We start from the raw sequence: 17,291 nt of genomic DNA, 5'->3' as shown, positions 1-17,291 counted from the left end.
CTCCCCCTCTGCTGTCTCGTGGATACAGTCCTTCCTAGCCAACAGAACTATGAGGGTCTTTTCTCTGGAGGCAGCAGCAGACCCTATCCCCATATCTTGTGGTGTCCCACAAGGATCATGTGTCTCACCCACCCTTTACAATATCTTTACAAAGCCCCTCTTTGATAAACTGGACCGCCTGGGTGTCATCTATACAAACTACGCGGATGACACCCAGATACTCCTCACTATCTCGGGCAACTACGATACTGATGTAGCCAGGATCAATGAAATCTTCTCCGTCATTCAGGCATGGATGGCCACACACGGCCTCTGCCTCAATGACGAGAAGACCGAACTGCTCATTGTTGGCTCACCGAACAACCTACAAAAATTGAGTCCCAACTACTCTAACATCATAATCGATGGCAACACCATCCCGGTCGCCAAAAACGTGAAAACACTTGGCTTCTATCTTGATGCCAACGTTAACTTCACCAAACAAATTAATGCAACCGCCTCAGCCACGGCATATACCGGAAAACTCATTAGAGCCTGTAGACCATTTCTCTCCCCTAACAGTTGCCTCATACTATCCAGAGCCCTTATACAATCGAAACTAGACTATTGCAATAGTCTCTACTTAGGTGACAATCAAGCGATAATTAACAAGCTCCAAGTCCTTCAAAACAATGCACTACGGGCAGCGCTAAATATCCCCAGACGTGAGCACATCTCGGCCACCAGAACTACATGCAGATGGCCCACCATCCAACATAAAATCGACCTAAAAACACTTTGCCTGACGTACAAAGCTCTCAACAATCTAGCACCCCCATACCTGACTAACAAACTCACCATGAAACCTTCCGTTAGAACCACAAGATCCTCCAACACGTTATGCCTTACAGTGCCTAGATTTAACTCCAAAAGAGCCGGGGGCTCGAGCTTTACTGTCCTCGCCCCCCAACTCTGGAACTCCTTGCCTCTGAGCATAAAATCATCCAACTCCCTCCAGTCATTCAGGAAACTTGTCATTGGGTGGCTTCTGACAAATAGTCAACTTTGAAGTCAGACCTAGCTATATAATGTACGGACTGTTTATGCCTCACTTATGTTACTATTGGGTGCCTTCACCCCACTGCCTGTATATAACTGCTAATTGAATTGTTCTAGCTTCACTGCTTATTACCATGTACTGTGCCTTGTAACCTTGTACTAAGCGCCCCTATACTCCTGGGTCCGGAGCGCTATAGAAATAAAATAAACAAACAAACCTTGACATGGAGGTCTCACAGCGTGAGCTGCGCGGCTGCGCTCCGGCTACACCCCTGAAGTGAGGGAACCCAGAGCTGATGCAGTTTGCCCAGGCTGCCGGCGGTGACCAGACAGACAGTGGGGGATTCCATATTTGCAGTGGCTGACCCAGGCCGTGAACAGTGTTTATATTGGCCGCAGTGGGTTAGGCAAGACACACATCTACATTAGAGGTGAGGAACCCCAGCCCCTCCCCTCCCCAGTCACACTACGTGGATCTCGGAGGCTGCCTGACGACCACAGCAAGGCCCCCGGGCCCAGCCCACTTATTGGCAGACATTAATAGGGCAAAGAAGGCCCCTGATGTGTGTGGTCCTTGCTGGAATCCCCCCTCTAAATACCAGCACCCTACTGTAACACGGCTCAACCAGTGAATAGGGGTGGTGACCAACGAGACTAATGTACACCCCCTACCCGTGAATAAGGTGAACAGACCCTGTTATTGCTGCGGCCACATAAGGGGGAATGCTGGCCCCTCACCCCATCCATTCACCGACCCTTGAGGTAGAGCCCACAACCCTCCCACACCAAGTTCCGGCTTCCCGGTACCTGCAGAGTGATGCACAGTGGTTGCCCCTGGTGCAAAACATCTCCCTGGAAGTGTTTGGCTACACCACACAACGAGAAGTCAGAAGACACTAACGTGGTGCGACACGTAGCCTCTTGTCCCTGGGGTTGCCCATTGGTCCACTGCTACACTAATTTCCTCCTATCTGAGTGAGTAAGGAACTGGTTCACCTCGCCCTACAGCCAGACCTGGGTCCCGGGCATACTGTCTGCTGGATTCCCAGAACGAGACGCGGTTACTCATGACCAAAGGCGCAAGCGGGGGGAAAAAGTCTGGCGCTGTGGATGGATTTGTGAGGTCAACTCCCAGGGGCGAACAGGGGCAATCAAGCCAAGCCCTGTTGGAACCATCTATACCAGCCCCTGGTCCTTCTCCTACCCATGGTTTGACAAGCATGAAGAGACTATGGCGAAAGGATTCTCTGCCGTGCATGAGAAGCTCAATGACATAACTGCGAATGTGGCATCCATGAGATCCCAACTGGCCCACGAGGGAGCTTGGATCATTGAGGCGGAAACCAGAACAGGGGCCACCGAAGACAACTTGCATGTGCTTCAAGAAACAGTTGCTACTCTTTCTAGAGACATGAAATATGTCGAAAAAAATGTGATGACCTTGAGTCCCGCTCCCGAAGAAACAACATTCATATAGTCAGAGTCCCAGAGGACGCCCTTACTCGAAGCATGGAACTGGCTGTCGAGAACCTACTCAAACATCTCTTAGGGCACCCACAACTATCCCCCTTCTTCGCCGTGGAGCAAGCCCACTACGCTCTGGCCCCCAGGTCCAAACCAGGCGGCTTCCTCCAGGCCCATAATCGTGAAAATACTGAGTTATGGCGACAGAGATCACCTGCTTCGGCTATCCCGAGAGAAGAAAGAACAGAGACTTGGATCCCAAATCATCTGTATTTTCCCTAACTTTTTTACTTCCGTACAGCAGAAATGCTGACAATTTATAGGAGTAAAGAAGATGCTCAGAGAGCGGAACATTCAATATGCCATGCTGTTCCCGGCGTGGCTAAAGCTCTAGTTCCGAGGCAAACTCAGATAGTTCATAGATCATACCGCTTTATCTCATGATCATGGATCCCTGACTCAGCATGAGCTGATTTTAGTGCATATGAAGTATTGGCCCCCTCTTTACGCTCTATATGTTGGATGATATATCCCAAGTACAATGTTCATTGCCAAGCAGCAACAGCGTACCCCACTGCAGTTGCTTTGTGTGAATTAAGGGTTAAACGCGCCTCCATACCAGGTTGGAATGTGAGGGCAGTAGGGGGAAGGGCGGGGTGGGGTAGATGCTCTGCACGGTTGGGGAGGCAGTGGGGAAGGGGGTGGGGGTCAGGGCATGGCTACTAAGATGTGGCCCATAAAGTGTTTGGGCGCCTGTTGCGCTTTCCCAGGGAATTAGTGGGTGAAAACATTGAAAAGCTTGGCAATTGAATACTCTGAGGGGTCAGCCCTGCACTACATAGCATACTGGTCCACAATGAAACATTGGGCACATCACAGGATAATACACGGGGTATGGCACAACATCTGAAAATATTGAGTTGGAATATCCGGGGTCTTCATTACAACCCGCAATATAATGTCCTACATACACAGACTGTGCCAATGTGCTGCTTCTTCAAGAAACCCATGCCAGGGAAAGTACATGCCGCAATATGGTCCCCCATGGGGGAGAAGCAGGTATTTGACCTCCTATTCTTCGCAGTCTATAGGAGTCATGACACTTACACAGGAACATAACATTTGTGGAAAAAGTACACATTTACCCTGAAGGGAGGTATGTGCTTATCCACTGCATATTCAAAGCTGCTGAACTGATACTCGCTAACACATATTGCCCCAACATCGACTCCCCTGAGTTCTTTGACCTATTCGGAGAGAGGGGGATTATGTCTTCGTACACCCTTGATATCAGGACGACGACATGAACTTGATCCTAGACCACTTGCTTGACTGAACTAATTTGAACCTAGACCCCAACCCAGAGCAGCCCATCGACTGCATTCCCTCATACAGATGAGCCTACGTCACGCATGGCGTATATTGCACCCACAGATGAGGGAATATACCCTTTACTCTTCAGTGCATACGTCATCCCGCATAGATATGTTCCCGATTTCCAGCTCACTGATGGGGAAGGTTATCGACGTGGATATTAGACCTCATACGCTGTCAGATCACTCTCCTGTGTCACTCATGCAGCAGATTGGTGGTAGGAGACGGGCTGTACCTGGATGTTTAAGTCAGCTGCCTTGGAGGACAATGTTCTGTGCAGAGTTTAGGGCTGATATAGATACCTTTTTTGCCTGCAATGCAGCTGGCTCCACCTCCTAGGGCATCAGATGGCAGGCCTTTAAGGTTTTTATTAGGGGGGTGGCGATATCCGGGGAGGCAGTGGCTCTACCATACGGAGGGATCTAGAGAAATCTGAAAATGCACGAAACAGAATATGCCCAGTCCCCTGAGCCTCAGGTATTAATGCAAATACATATAGAACCGGAAACTTTCGAGGCACACGCTACAAGGGAAGTTCACTATTTCTCCGGGCCACAGGCGGCCAGGAGGTACGGAGAGAGAGATGGACCAGGGAGAACATTGTCGAGACTGGTTCAGGCAGAGAGAGGATGCACCCAGGTAGAGTCCATTCTGGACAAGGAGGGAAGCAGTAAGTGGTCAGACACGGAAGTGGTGGGGGTTTACTGCAACTTTTACCGTACTCTATATACTGCAGAACAGACCAGTGGTGAACAGGCCATACATGCACTGTTAGAGGACATCTCGCTATCACGCCTTAACGGCGAGAGCAGGGAGACACTCGATAGCCCTGTCACTCTAGAAGAAATAATGGCAGTCATTGCCGATTTACCCAAGAGGAAGGCTCCAGGCCCTGATGGCCTCACCTCAGAGTTCTACTGAGAACTCACAATGGTAGTGGCCCCTATTCTACTTAGTGAATGGGAGGAATTCCTTAGTGTTTCCCTGCTTCCTGAGTCACTTCGGGAAGCTGTGATCATGGTACTCCTTAAAGCAGACAAGCCTAGCGATCAATGGGGCTCTTATAGGCCCCTATTTCTAATGAATTGCGATACCAAGATCTTTGCTAAGGTCCTTGCTATTCGCCTACTCCATCTGATCATCTGATGCCACATCTGGTCCATCCCGACCAAGCCGGCTTCATGCCCGGAAGATCCATATCGCTGAATATTAGGCGACTATTGAATGTTATGGCCAGGATGGACCCCCTGGCAAGGGCTGTGGCGGTAACTATCGACGCTAATGTGATGCTGGAAATGCATTGGAGGGACAGGGCCTCCATGTCCTTGTCCTGTACTCTTATCGTGTGTGTTCTGTGTTGTTTTCTGCACAAGAGTCCATGTGGGATTCCTGGCAGTGCAGCTCTTCTTTTTGGTTGTGGTGAACAGACCCTTGGGATACCCTTATGGCACCCATGGGTGGTGGTGCAACCGTGTACCTCTAGTGTATGTTTTTAGGTACCTGTGTGTGGCCCAGAGAGCAGGGTATATAGGTTGGTGGCAGCTCCATTCTGAATTTGACAGGTGCTCCGAGTATCCTCCATTTTGGGATACCCAGGCCCTGCCATTGGAATCAGTAGATTCCCGATAGGAGACAAGATGGCCCCTGTGGCCTCTTGCTTTCTATTGCCTGTTACCTTGTTTTCCCAAAGACCTGGGAAGTCCCGACTCTGTCCCTTCGCCTGAATGGCTGTTGGGTGGAAGTTCCATATATGGTATTGTGGGGGAAGCCCAGGCCAGACTGGCTGGAGCCTTGCCAATGACTGTATGTTGTGGGTACGCCCTTGAGGTAGGACCTGGGTGAATGGAGTGTGTGACCAATATACATTTCATGCTATGGGTGTCTGGTTTCTGGTGTGTGACACAATGAATGAGAGAGCCCTGCACGAAACTGACATGAATGCAGTGTCGTGTGCTGAAAGGTTGAGTGATTGCCCCAATCCACATTCCTTGTTGTGAGTGTCTGGATGGAGAAGAATTGCCTGAATGCACTGTGAGCCCGATTGGCTGGCTGCCTGCTGAATGCCCTTCTGAATGATTGGCTGCCTCCGCCTGGCTCAGCAGTGTGGATGAAAGACAGAATAGTATATCTGGGGACCTCTCACTGACTAGAATTGTTCAGAAGCTGAAGTCGAAAATTGAAGCGGTTTATCCTTCAAGCCCAGCTAGAAGAAGAAGAAGAATTGCTGCTGCTCTCCTTCGCCAATCTGAAAGCTGCTGTGTCTGCCCATGACTGATCCAAGAGAGGACCTAGCTAGGCGATCTCTTCCCGAGCTACGAGGGAACATCGTGCACCAGCTTATCTTCATCAAGGCACCCTGGAAGTCAGTCCCAAACAGCTGTCGGCCGGAGACAGGGACCGCCGAGAAACACTGAAGTAAAGCACCAGGACCTCTACGCCATCGACGACCATCACCGCCGACTGAGGTTTGGCGGACCAATGTAATCTCGTCGACGAGAGCCGCAACGCCCCATCTTTGCTTAAGACACTTTGAAATCAAGGACTCCATTGCCATCCCTGTCAACCACTTTGTCCCGCCGGAGAAAGTCGAAGTTGTTGACGAACTTAGGATAATCCGCCAGTGGTTTTCCCACCACCCGAAGTCCACAAAGATGCAGATGAAGATCCGAAATCCAGCCATGGTAGAGTCCTGATCGTCGACGCCAACACCGATGACCCGACGGCCTTGCTGGGCCTACTTTCTTCATCGATCTGCTTTGCGACAACAAACTCTTGTCATCGAGATACACCGCACGCTTTATCTTCAAAGGACGTCGACGAGCACCGTAAAGGTCGAATCTGCTCCCTCGACAACAGTGTTCACATTTCATCGTAGGAATCTCAACAACCGGTGGCTCCTGCTTTAAAGGTAGTCCATTCAAGAAGGGCCCTGTCGACGAACTCTGCTAAATTCAGGTACATTGGGGTAGTAGAATATTTGTAGCAAGAACCACTTTAATTATAGGTTACAGGTTGCCCAGGTGGATGGGGGGATCCTCACAAAGAACTGTGTCTTTGGTAGGGACAAAGTATTCTGCCATTTGTTTAACCCAACTCCCTTCCTATGTTCGATTCTTATACACATTACTGTTTCATTCGTATGCCATTCAGACTGTCAGCAGTTTGTGCATTTTAAAGGAGTCATGAGTGAAATGTGGTACCACATAGACATTGTATGCATTAGCCATATTAGAACTGTCAGAGTACAAAGTGTGTTATTGATTGTGTATATATATTGAACATTATTTATATAAATAACTGTTAACACAACAGTGTGTGGACATTCCTTTGTGGAGGATTGGGGGCTACACTGTACTTCAAAACCAGCCTGAATCTCCTCCTGAGAGTTTAAGCGTTGATTGCCAGTCCATAGCTACCCTATAGAGAATCTTGGCTGTGGTGCTCTGTGCTTCTACTCTGCCATATAGATGGCAGGAGTACAGACACCCCCCTCCAGTCTTTACAGCTCAAAAGGCATTCAACATGGTGTTGTGGGAGTTCTTGTGGGTGGCAATGGAAAAGATGGGGATAGGTCCGACCATGGTACAGAATGATCAGATTATTGTATACACCACCACTGGCCAGAATGTTTGTTAACTCTTTCATGTCTGAGCAGTTATAGCTGGGAAGAGACACCTGACAGCTGGGAAGAGGCACCTGACTTAAATGGGCTTTCCTTCATTTAAACTGTCTGTCTATGCATGGTGCATTAGGGTACATAATTTGGGGGACAATCAGAGTGTTATTCTACTCTATTGGAAAGCATAACGTTTACCGTTCAGTATGACGGTCACAAGAAATTATGCTTTAAAAAAGCCTTCCACTCATCTGGTAAATAATGTGCCTAATCCTGCATCTGTGGAGTATGAGACTATGGCCGCATCGCCAACACCTAATAGGAATCGGCTATCCGAGGCCTTGGCACTCGGTGTGTGTAGGAGACAGAGGTGGAGATGTCCCTGGCCTGGTTTCTGGCATTCATAAAGCAAGTAAGGAATTGGCAACAACTGACCAGCCTGTCAGGCAAATAATGTGGAAGCCTTAGAGGTTACCATTACTGAAATACAGTTGGGAAGTACCAATGATCCAATGATTTCCCCTTCTATGGCAACGCATTCTTCTGAGAAAAAGGTGGAGAAGGTTACTTTTTTTTTTTTTTTTTTTTAATTTAGCTGAGAAACTCAACTTTTATCAAATACAAAGCTTAATTCATTAAATCTTCATTTCAAAGAACAGTACAGTTAAGAAAGGAATTTTACAAATTACTAAAACAAGAACACCTACATAAGCGCATATTAAAAAGAGGACAACATGTCCAGGCTTTGGATAGTAACATATTATAAGACATCAATACGTTAAAAGTAAGATAAAATAAAATGCAGGTGGACTAACACATTTCTCCTTCTCTTGACCCTCTATAGGTCTGCACATCAAAGTTTAAGACCCTGCAACCAACCTATTTTCACTGTGCAGTTCACAACCTTACATTTTGGTCAGTATTCAATTTTAAGGCATTCAGAAAGTTATATGTGGCAATGAGGATACTAATGATTCTTGTAGCTAGAATAGTAGTCCATCTGTGCTCTTCTGCCATCCAGCCAAAAAGGGTTAGATGTTTCCAAAAACACTTAGCTCTGAGATCTATTAAGGCTGGACATTCTACTATTAGATGTTCTAATGATTCTTTAATGTTTTTATTTGTGCAGAATCTACAAAAATTCAACTCAATCTCAATTTGTCGCCTCCTTAGCAACACTTCTCTTGTTGGAAACAAATTAAAGCAGAGACGTAAGATGCAAGATCGCACTTGCGGCGTTGGAGACCTGAATAAATAACTTTCTAGTTCTCCCAACTTTTTATTAGAAAAGGCACTGCTGTTGAAGTCCGTATATTTAAGGCACAGATTTTGGGTCTCAATCCAATCCCTCTTATGGATTTTATCTTTAGCCTTGGTTGGATTCATAACAAGGTTACTCAATAGCCACTGATGCACCCGACTCTACACCCTTTGTTGGTGTCCGGGGGTACACCTCAGGAGCATATGCTTCATAAAGAGCATCACACCCCCACACAGTGGATGCGAGTTAAGGCCAATATAATCCAGGAGCTTAAAATGTGTAATTGTTCTTATGACTTCTGCTTAAGAGTGGGCCTGCTAGATTAATGTGTTGCACACTACCATCTGAATAAATGGATAATTCCTGCCAAACAGATGAACAACCCTCAATAGTTGTACAATATCATCTGGATAAAATGGATAACATCTGTCAAACAGACTCACAGCCCGAAAGGGTGGACCAGTCTTCGCAAAGAAAGACACTGTTTTTCTGGGGCATGAAGCTACATCTAATGCACATGCTGTGACATTTTCATCACTGGCAAATGGTGAGCCATCACAGGTTCTGATTTCAACATCTCCTGTGGCTGAATGGAAATCATTAGTATCCTCATGACCCCTCAACCCCCTACTTTTAGGTAAGATGTTCATATCTATGATAAATCTTCCTGAACTGTGTCAACCCCAGAACCTTTTGTTTTCACTAGGTAACTGTTTTACCTTGTCCTTAGGTGAAGGGTACTCTTTCTCCTCTCACCTAGTCTTCTACTCTTTTTAAGGGTAACCTTTGTATGTCTCTCCAACTTTTGGCCTTAGGCTGGGTTGCCCCTTTGGGATCCCCTGTTAATTTCTCTTTCATGTACTTGGGTGAACTACAGTTCCCAAGTAGTAAAGAGGGATTTTCATCCCCCTTTACACACCTTATGTGGAGTGCTGGGAGATACAATGTATCCCCTTTCTTACTTACCTGTAACATTTTTGTTACAATTGAAAGATTGCTTGAATGGCTGGTGGCAGGGGTTTTACCTTTATGGCTTTTAGTCATTTCTACTTGCAGGCTGTTAATTCAGCCTTGGTAACGCACAGAAGGGCCACCATTTTTCTAAAATAGTGGGATCCTTCTTTTCTCACCATGTCTTGCTTGCTTGTAGTTTCTAAGGTCTTGCCCTGCCATTCTAGGCGGGAACAACCTCAGTGGGAGTTTTGTCTTCAGCAGGAATCCTTTGTGTTCCCCGCCAAGGCTCCAGGGTGTCTGTCAAGACAAGAAGCGAGGGAGGAGTCCAAAACTCTGCAACCCTTTGTCTTCCACCTTGCCTGAATAGAGCCCAGTCTCAATGGGGGGCTGGCTGTCCTGATTGGACAGCCAGACCGCCCCTTTCTGTAAAATACAGTGAGAGATTGCATAAGTTGTGCTGTAGTTCCTGTTAAATACTCTGAACCTGGAGGCTGCTCGCGAGTCCACCACTGAAGCTGAAACCACAGAGAAAGATGAAGAAACGACAGCCGTAGTATTTTCCACCAATCAGAGAGTCTGCTGTGTAATGAAACCCGATGTAACCCTTCCTTCCAATCAACCTCGGGATACCGAAAAGGACGTCCCTGACCCAGAGCCTGGCGAGACCCACTAGACTCAAGAAGACCTGAATTTTGAGTCATCCCACGTTGTGCTGTGAGCTTGCTGGGCTGCAATACCCCAATACACCGAGACATTGTGCAGTGCATGCTCTTCCGAATCGAGCTGAAACTTTGGTGGCCTCCCTCTGGCTCTCCAGACACACGATTGAAGTCCTTGAAGTCCCCTCACCAGAGTGCTGTACCTGATTAGAGACAGGAATCCAACCAGCGATGGTCTTCTCCTGACTCCTGAAAAGGGCATCAAAACCACATAGCCGCATCCAGCCATGAAGAACCTCTTGCCTGCAGCTTTCCCCATTGATCCCTGCTACAAAATCCCTTCCATTGTACTGTCTTCAGTCTTCAAGACAAGGAATTCATTGGTCAGGTTTTTGGCTGCAGATCCTGAAGTAACCCCGCTGCAAACTCTTCTTCTATGCGGAGATACTGTGTTGGCTGGGTTATTTACTTACCTTAAGTGTGTGTGATTTCTGTAAAGCTTTGGGGTGGTTCTTGTGGTGGGGAGTCCTCTCATCCATTCACCCAGGTCCACTGCTGGAATCCTCCTAGGGTGTCTTCATAGAAGTCCCTGGACCCTTTCAACTACTGTAAAGTGAAATACTAACTTGTTTGAACAGTCTTCCTTAGAAACTGACTTTTGCTACGTCTGACCACCTTGCCTGAATCCTGACCGATCTGTCGGACACTAGAGACCTACTGACCCCCTTCGGCCACTGAACATTGCTTCAAGAATAGGGAAATAGTTCTTAAGTGTGGGCCTTTTGCCTAGAAAAGTTAACAAGTGTTTGTGAAAGAGTTGGTTGATAACTGTCACTCTGAGAGCGAGGAGTTACAAAAGTTCTTACTTACGTTGAATGTGGTTTGCCATTATGAAAAGTATATACAAGGTGATTTTAATCACCTGTGAATTGGTTATGCCTCTTTCCCAAACATTAATGCTGTTGGCTTCATTTAACTATTTCTTTCAGAATATTAGTGTATAAGTTTACCAACTAGGTTTTGCTTGCCCTGACCTGCTGTATAGCCTGTCTAGAATACATCTGCCTTAGGTTTTTACTTAACTTGAATAGCTGTGATCCATCCTAAAACAAGTTAAAGAGTTATTGCTTACCATAGTCTGTGTTCCACTGATCTGAAAAGTAATTGTATAGTAAACCATAAGGTTTTACTCACCTGGTGCAACTGTGTTATCCTGAATGTAGTTATAGGGTTATACTGTTCCATGAATCTGTGTTCCACTATTCAGAAAAGTATCCTGATAACAGGGTTGATTTACTAAGTGATTCCTTAACTGAGTGTCACTGCATGACTGACAGGCTCTACTACTCTTGATTTACTGTAACGTAATCTGAAAGGAACTTATAGTTTTATTCCCATACTAAATGTGTTTGATAAGATCTTACTTCCCTAGAAATACTGTTAGTTTTCTGAACAGGCTCTATATGCTTTGGTCTGTGTACTTTAAAGCATTGTGTTGTGTTTGTATAATGTGTTTATGACTATGAAAAAGTACGTAACCAAGACTTAACCTGGCCTAATTGTATTTATAATAAACCATCATTTGTTTATAATACTTCTGTATGTAAATGTTTCTTTTGAACCCTTGGTATACTACGAGTTCTTTGTACCTTCGTACAGCCCTCTCTCCCTCCTAAGATAAGCCTGGCTGATCAGTCTATGCTACCATATACTCAGGTTGTACAGCCTCATACTATGAGTGGAGTTGTGTACTATCTCAGTTGAATGGTTTGGCTAAGCCCTTAGTTGGACTTCAGAAAAACTGTCCTATCACCGATTAGCGAATGTTAGAAGTAACCTGGCCACTTTTAAAGGTTTGAGAGTGGAAAAATTCCAAATGCTGGCAATAATGGATAAAACTTTAAAAATTCTTCACAGATCGAAGACATTTTCTCATTACCATTATAGAGAAGCCAGTAGGGAAAGAACCTATAGAGGCTCTCTGTAATAAAGCCGTTAGGCAAGATTGTTTGCAGCACCCTTTGGGTGCACAACAACCCTGACCTCCTGGCAATAGGAACCCAACCTTTTGTACAAGTCTGTACTACACAGGTTGTTAGTGTGGTCGAGTAGCCAGGCTTATCCCAAGAGGTGTCAATGTGAGCTGTAGGGGAGTTACACAGAGATTCACAGTGACAAGTATTCAAATAAACGCTTACACACAAGGTGTCTTGATTAAACAATTATTAATGTATTTATCAGTTAGAATAAGACTTCTTCAGAAGGGAGCATTATAAAGCAGTACACAAATACACTCCAAAAATGCACACTCTTAGTTATCTTAATCAGCAAATACCCATTTGGGATGACACACAGGCACTACCTACACCCTCAGGTGACATCAAAAGCTAGGGTGCTGTTGGCATCAACATATCACTGTTGCATTTAGAATATTCTTGGGAGTAGTGTTAAAGAGAAGTGAGTTCAGAATAAAACAAGTATTCATACAGTTATTCTTAAGTAGGTAAGTACTTTCAATACAAACCCCAATGCAAAGTCAGTTAAGCCTTTCCTGGAAGGAAGGCAAAACACATAAGCAGAAGAGAGAAGAGCCATTCAGGGAGCCTAGACCAGCCAATGTTAAGTTAGCAAAAGTCAAGGTGAACTCAAGAACTTCTTGCAGGTAAGTTGAAAGTCTTTTCCAATGTTTAAAAAGTCTTTGTAGAAATAGAAGAAAATCAAAGTAGGGCCACAAGCTGATTAGGCTTGTGAAGTAAAGAAGCTGCAAGCAACTCTACACATGCGACCAAGAAAGTCTCAAACGAGGACAAGTGGTTACACAACAAGAGGTAAGTTCTCTTAGACTGTACAGTACCTTTAGGTTAAAGAAAAAGTTCAGCAGATGACTTCTGTTCCTGTGCAGCTCTGCAGATCTCACTGTTCCTGGGCCTCAGACGTGGGGACAAGAGGGAGGACTTCAGGGGACTCCTGCACTGCAATGGGACAGCTCGCAACCAGCAAACTTCAAACAAGTGGCTGTTTGGTGTTTCAGCGCCTCACGTCTACCGCAAATAGCAACACTGTGGTTCCTGGCTGTTGAGATGGGCTTTCCTTGCATCTGGGGTCCCGCACTCTGTTCAGGGAGCTCAGGCTCGGTCAGTCTTGCTTCCTGGGAGTCCGGAGGTTCTTCCTGGAGCTCTTGGCCAGCTTAAAAACAACGCACACAAACTGGTGTTCCTTTATCTGGCTATCCGGTTGCAGCAGCGACTCCAGGGGATACTCGACCAGCTTTGAGAGGAGGTCCAGGTGGCTTACTTTGGAGTTTATTGGTCCCACCAACTCAAAGGGAGAAGTCGTCCTTGCAGGGGCTTCTCTGTCGATACGAATTTGGAGTTTCACCACAGCAGCAGGGCTTCACCGGGCAAACGAATGGTCCAGGAGTTGCAGCAGGTGTCCTCTTCAAGTCCTTCTTCGGATTCCTTCGTCCAGTGGTCGACTCTGCCTTCCAAGCCAAAAAGCCTTGCCTTTTGTCCAGCTTGCTCCCATACATTCCAGCTCAGCTGTCAGTCACCCAGCAGGGTGGCTGTCCTTGCCGGACAGCCAGCCGGCCAATCACCTAAGAGTGCATTCCTATCTCCTAGGAGACTAAGCACATGGAGCTTCAGGCACCTCCCTTGCTTCCTGTCCCCGCCAGACACCCTGGAGCCAGAGGTGGGCTTCACTTGTGAATCCCGCCAAAGGCAAAATGAACAAAGGGACCAAACGTGGTTTGGCGCGCAGAGTAAATCTCAAGAAGGACCTTTCCACAAAGAAATGGCGAAAAAAGAAGACCGGGCCCATTTTTACAAAAATTGCACCTATGGGTGCTTTACCGTGGCTGCGAACAAAGCGTGCAGTAAAATCCCATAATGGTAGTAAAAAGTAAACCCCTGCCACCAGCCATTAAGTGAGGAAAGGGTAACAAACATGTTACATGAGGCGCTAGAGAAAGGGCATACTAAGTAACCCCCTCCCCCCCAGCACCCTATTGTAAGATAGTGTGTGCTGGGTCAGAAAGTTACAAATGTAAGTAAAGTCAATTTCACTTTACTGCTTTGGGAAACAATAGTTTATCCCAGAGAAGGTATTTAAACCCATGGGAAATCTGAATGAATCACCTGTGTCACTGCACTGAAGGTGCTGTGTGACACAATGTAAAAGATTATGCCCATGGAGTTTGTCAGACTCCACAACCAAAAGAAACACAGAGTACAAAATCACTTTAAAACACATGAGAGAGTGGAAAAAAAGGGTCTCACTCTCGTCAGGTAAAAAAAATCAAGTCCTTAAAATCCAGCAAAGTTTCTGGGGTCTCGAAGGTAGAGGGAATTAGCACATTTCTGAGAATTCTCCCTAATAAAAGCATTGGCATGGCTTTGCAAGAGAACAGGGTGGGGGTCGTTGGAAGTTGTGACCTGAAGGTCTAATGCAGGTTTGAGCTGGATGCCCAGAAGAACAGGGATTGTGATTTGGTGGGGTGTGGGACCAGTAACTTGCTACTTTTCTTGAGCTTGTGCCAATATCTGCCGAAGGGCTCTGCAAATTCAAGACTAGTAGTCGGTGGAGTTATATTTTCACTATTTTCTCAAATCTTCCCTGGATCTTTTTTCTGTCTTAATGGATGCTTTTTTGTTGTTGTTTTTGTCTGTTTTTTGTGAGCACTGAGGCCCTCGGGGGAGTTGCGTTTTAAGAATATAAACAAAATAAACCAGGGCTGCAATTTTTTACATGCAAAGATTCATCCCATCCAGAACACCTACCACTTGGGAAATTAGCAGCATTGTCAGGCAGCCACCCTCGCAATTCCTAATTCTAGTTTCATATTGAAAACAAGGTATCCATTTGGAGAGGGAGTTTGAGGGAGATGGATGGGGGTAAGGTTTATCTGAAGAAGAGTAAGGAACTGTCTCATGTGGGAACTTGATAGGCAAAGCAAGAGACGAGAGCTGTAAGCAGGTAAGAAGAGCACCTCTGTTTTGGTAGAGTTTAACATCAGAGTGTGAAGACACCCAATATTTAATGGTAGAGACAGTTGGAAATGTTGATAGAGAGATAAGAGGAGAGTTCAGGAAAAGAGAAGATGTGGGTGTCGTCCACGAAGTGTTGGTACGAGAACCCAAAGGAGGAGATCAGTGCCCCAAGAATAAATGTGTAGAGTGTAAAGAGGAGCTGATGCAAGACAGACTTGTGGTGCACCAACAGTAGAGGAGTGATTTGAGAGGATGTTGTTCCATGAGGCAAAGACATGGCGAAGTGCAATGCAGAATTCAAACCAGGCAGGAACATGATCGCAAATCCATAGAAGAAGGATCATTAAGGAGATCAAAGTGATGGATAGCGTCAAAGGCAGCAGACAGACCAAGGTGAATTAGGATAGGGGAGTGGTTAAAGTGCTTAGCAGAGGCGATGAAGGGGGACACAATCATGAGAGCAGTTTCTGTTGAGTGACAGGAGCGGAAACCTGCTTGCAGGGGGGCTTGAAGGCTGTGGATGTCTAAGAAATTGATAAAACGGTTGAATACAACCCTTTCGAGAACTTTAGAGTAGTGCGGAAGGAGAGGCACAAGGCAAAAGTTATACGGTAGGTTCTGGTCAGCCCCTTGCTTGTTAAGGAGAGGCATGACCAGTGGCCTTTTTGAAAATAGAGGGGAAGCAAGCAGAGTCGAAGGACAGGTTGAAGAGTTCAACGAGGTGACAGCCCACTAACGGGGCAAAAGGCTTGACGAGCTGAGGAACAAGAGGGTCTGATGGGGCACAAGGGGGTTAGCCTTCATCAGTCGAGACAAGCCTTGTCACTATTAGTGTGACTAAAGTGTGAGATGGAGTCAGAGGATGATGGTAGAGCAGGCAGAGTGTAAAATGTAGGAGGAGTGAGTGTGGGGAAGGTCAGGAGAGTGTCTCTAATTTTGAATATTTTTGCAGCAAAATGTTCAGATAGGTCCTTAGCTTTAAGAGTAGAGTTGATAGTCGCACTTAGGAGGAGTGGGTAGTGAGCTACAGTTCTTTTTGCCTCTTAATTTTGAGTATTCTTCATTTTTTAGAGTAATTTATACTATTAAACATGTTTCCAGTTTATAACGCTGGAAACATGAAAGATCTCAGCAGAGGCAGCACCCGGAGGACCAGGGGCGGAAGACTAAGACCCATGATGGCCGAAAGGGGCAACTATAGGCTTGGTCGAGCCTCGGGTCCATTCAGGGATGACCATCAATACAAGACCTTCTCCTATTAAAAGCCACATGTGTATAGCTTACTTGTAGCCCCCACCCATGAGGAGGAACACTATAAAAAAGAACCAAGCCACGCAGAGGGCTATTGCGAAGGTTGTGGTCAGCAATGGGAGAGTGTTGTAAGTGAGATGGAGGAATTAGGAAGTGCTGGAGGTGAGAAGGGGAGGAGAGCATGGCGGAAGTAGCATGTGGCAGTATCAGGGGAGGAGGTGACTGCCATATCGGAGTAAGAGGTTTCAGTTGCAAAAGAGGGGATAGGATCACAGGAGGAGGTGGAAATAGCGGAGGAAACCACAAGCTGAGCATAGCTAGAAGGGCAAGCACTTAGCCAGTAAGAAAAGGAAAGTATGAAAAGGCAGATGGAAGCCCAGGGCATGCAAAGTAGGCAGGAGGGGGAACAGAATCCCACAAGGGAAAACTGAGCAGGTATGGCCAGGTGGCAGTGAAGAGACTCTGAGACTTGATATGGCCCCAGAATAAAGGGCAAAGTGTCAAGGGATAATGGTGACACTCTTGGGCCCTCTGAACCCTGAAAGGAACAACAGCTATACAAACTGCTGGTCCAAGAGACTGTGCAACTAACAGAGAAAGTGCTCGGTATTAAAGCACAAGGTCAAAAAAAAGTATTCAGGAAAAACCCACCACCACTGTGAGAGTTTGCATGTTATCACAAGCAT

At 46.2% G+C, this 17,291-nt stretch overlaps 1 protein-coding gene across 2 annotated transcripts in view; it reads right to left on the bottom strand.

The window, feature by feature from the left end:
- Positions 1-17,291, bottom strand: part of ZC2HC1A (zinc finger C2HC-type containing 1A) — a 657,196-nt gene that overhangs the window by 390,548 nt on the left and 249,357 nt on the right. The window lies entirely within an intron of this gene.

Source organism: Ambystoma mexicanum, chromosome 5q (genome assembly GCF_040938575.1).
Source record: "Ambystoma mexicanum isolate Mex_15411 chromosome 5q, UKY_AmexF1_1, whole genome shotgun sequence".
NCBI lineage: Eukaryota > Metazoa > Chordata > Amphibia > Caudata > Ambystomatidae > Ambystoma > Ambystoma mexicanum.
This window is presented reverse-complemented; position numbering and strand designations above follow the sequence as displayed.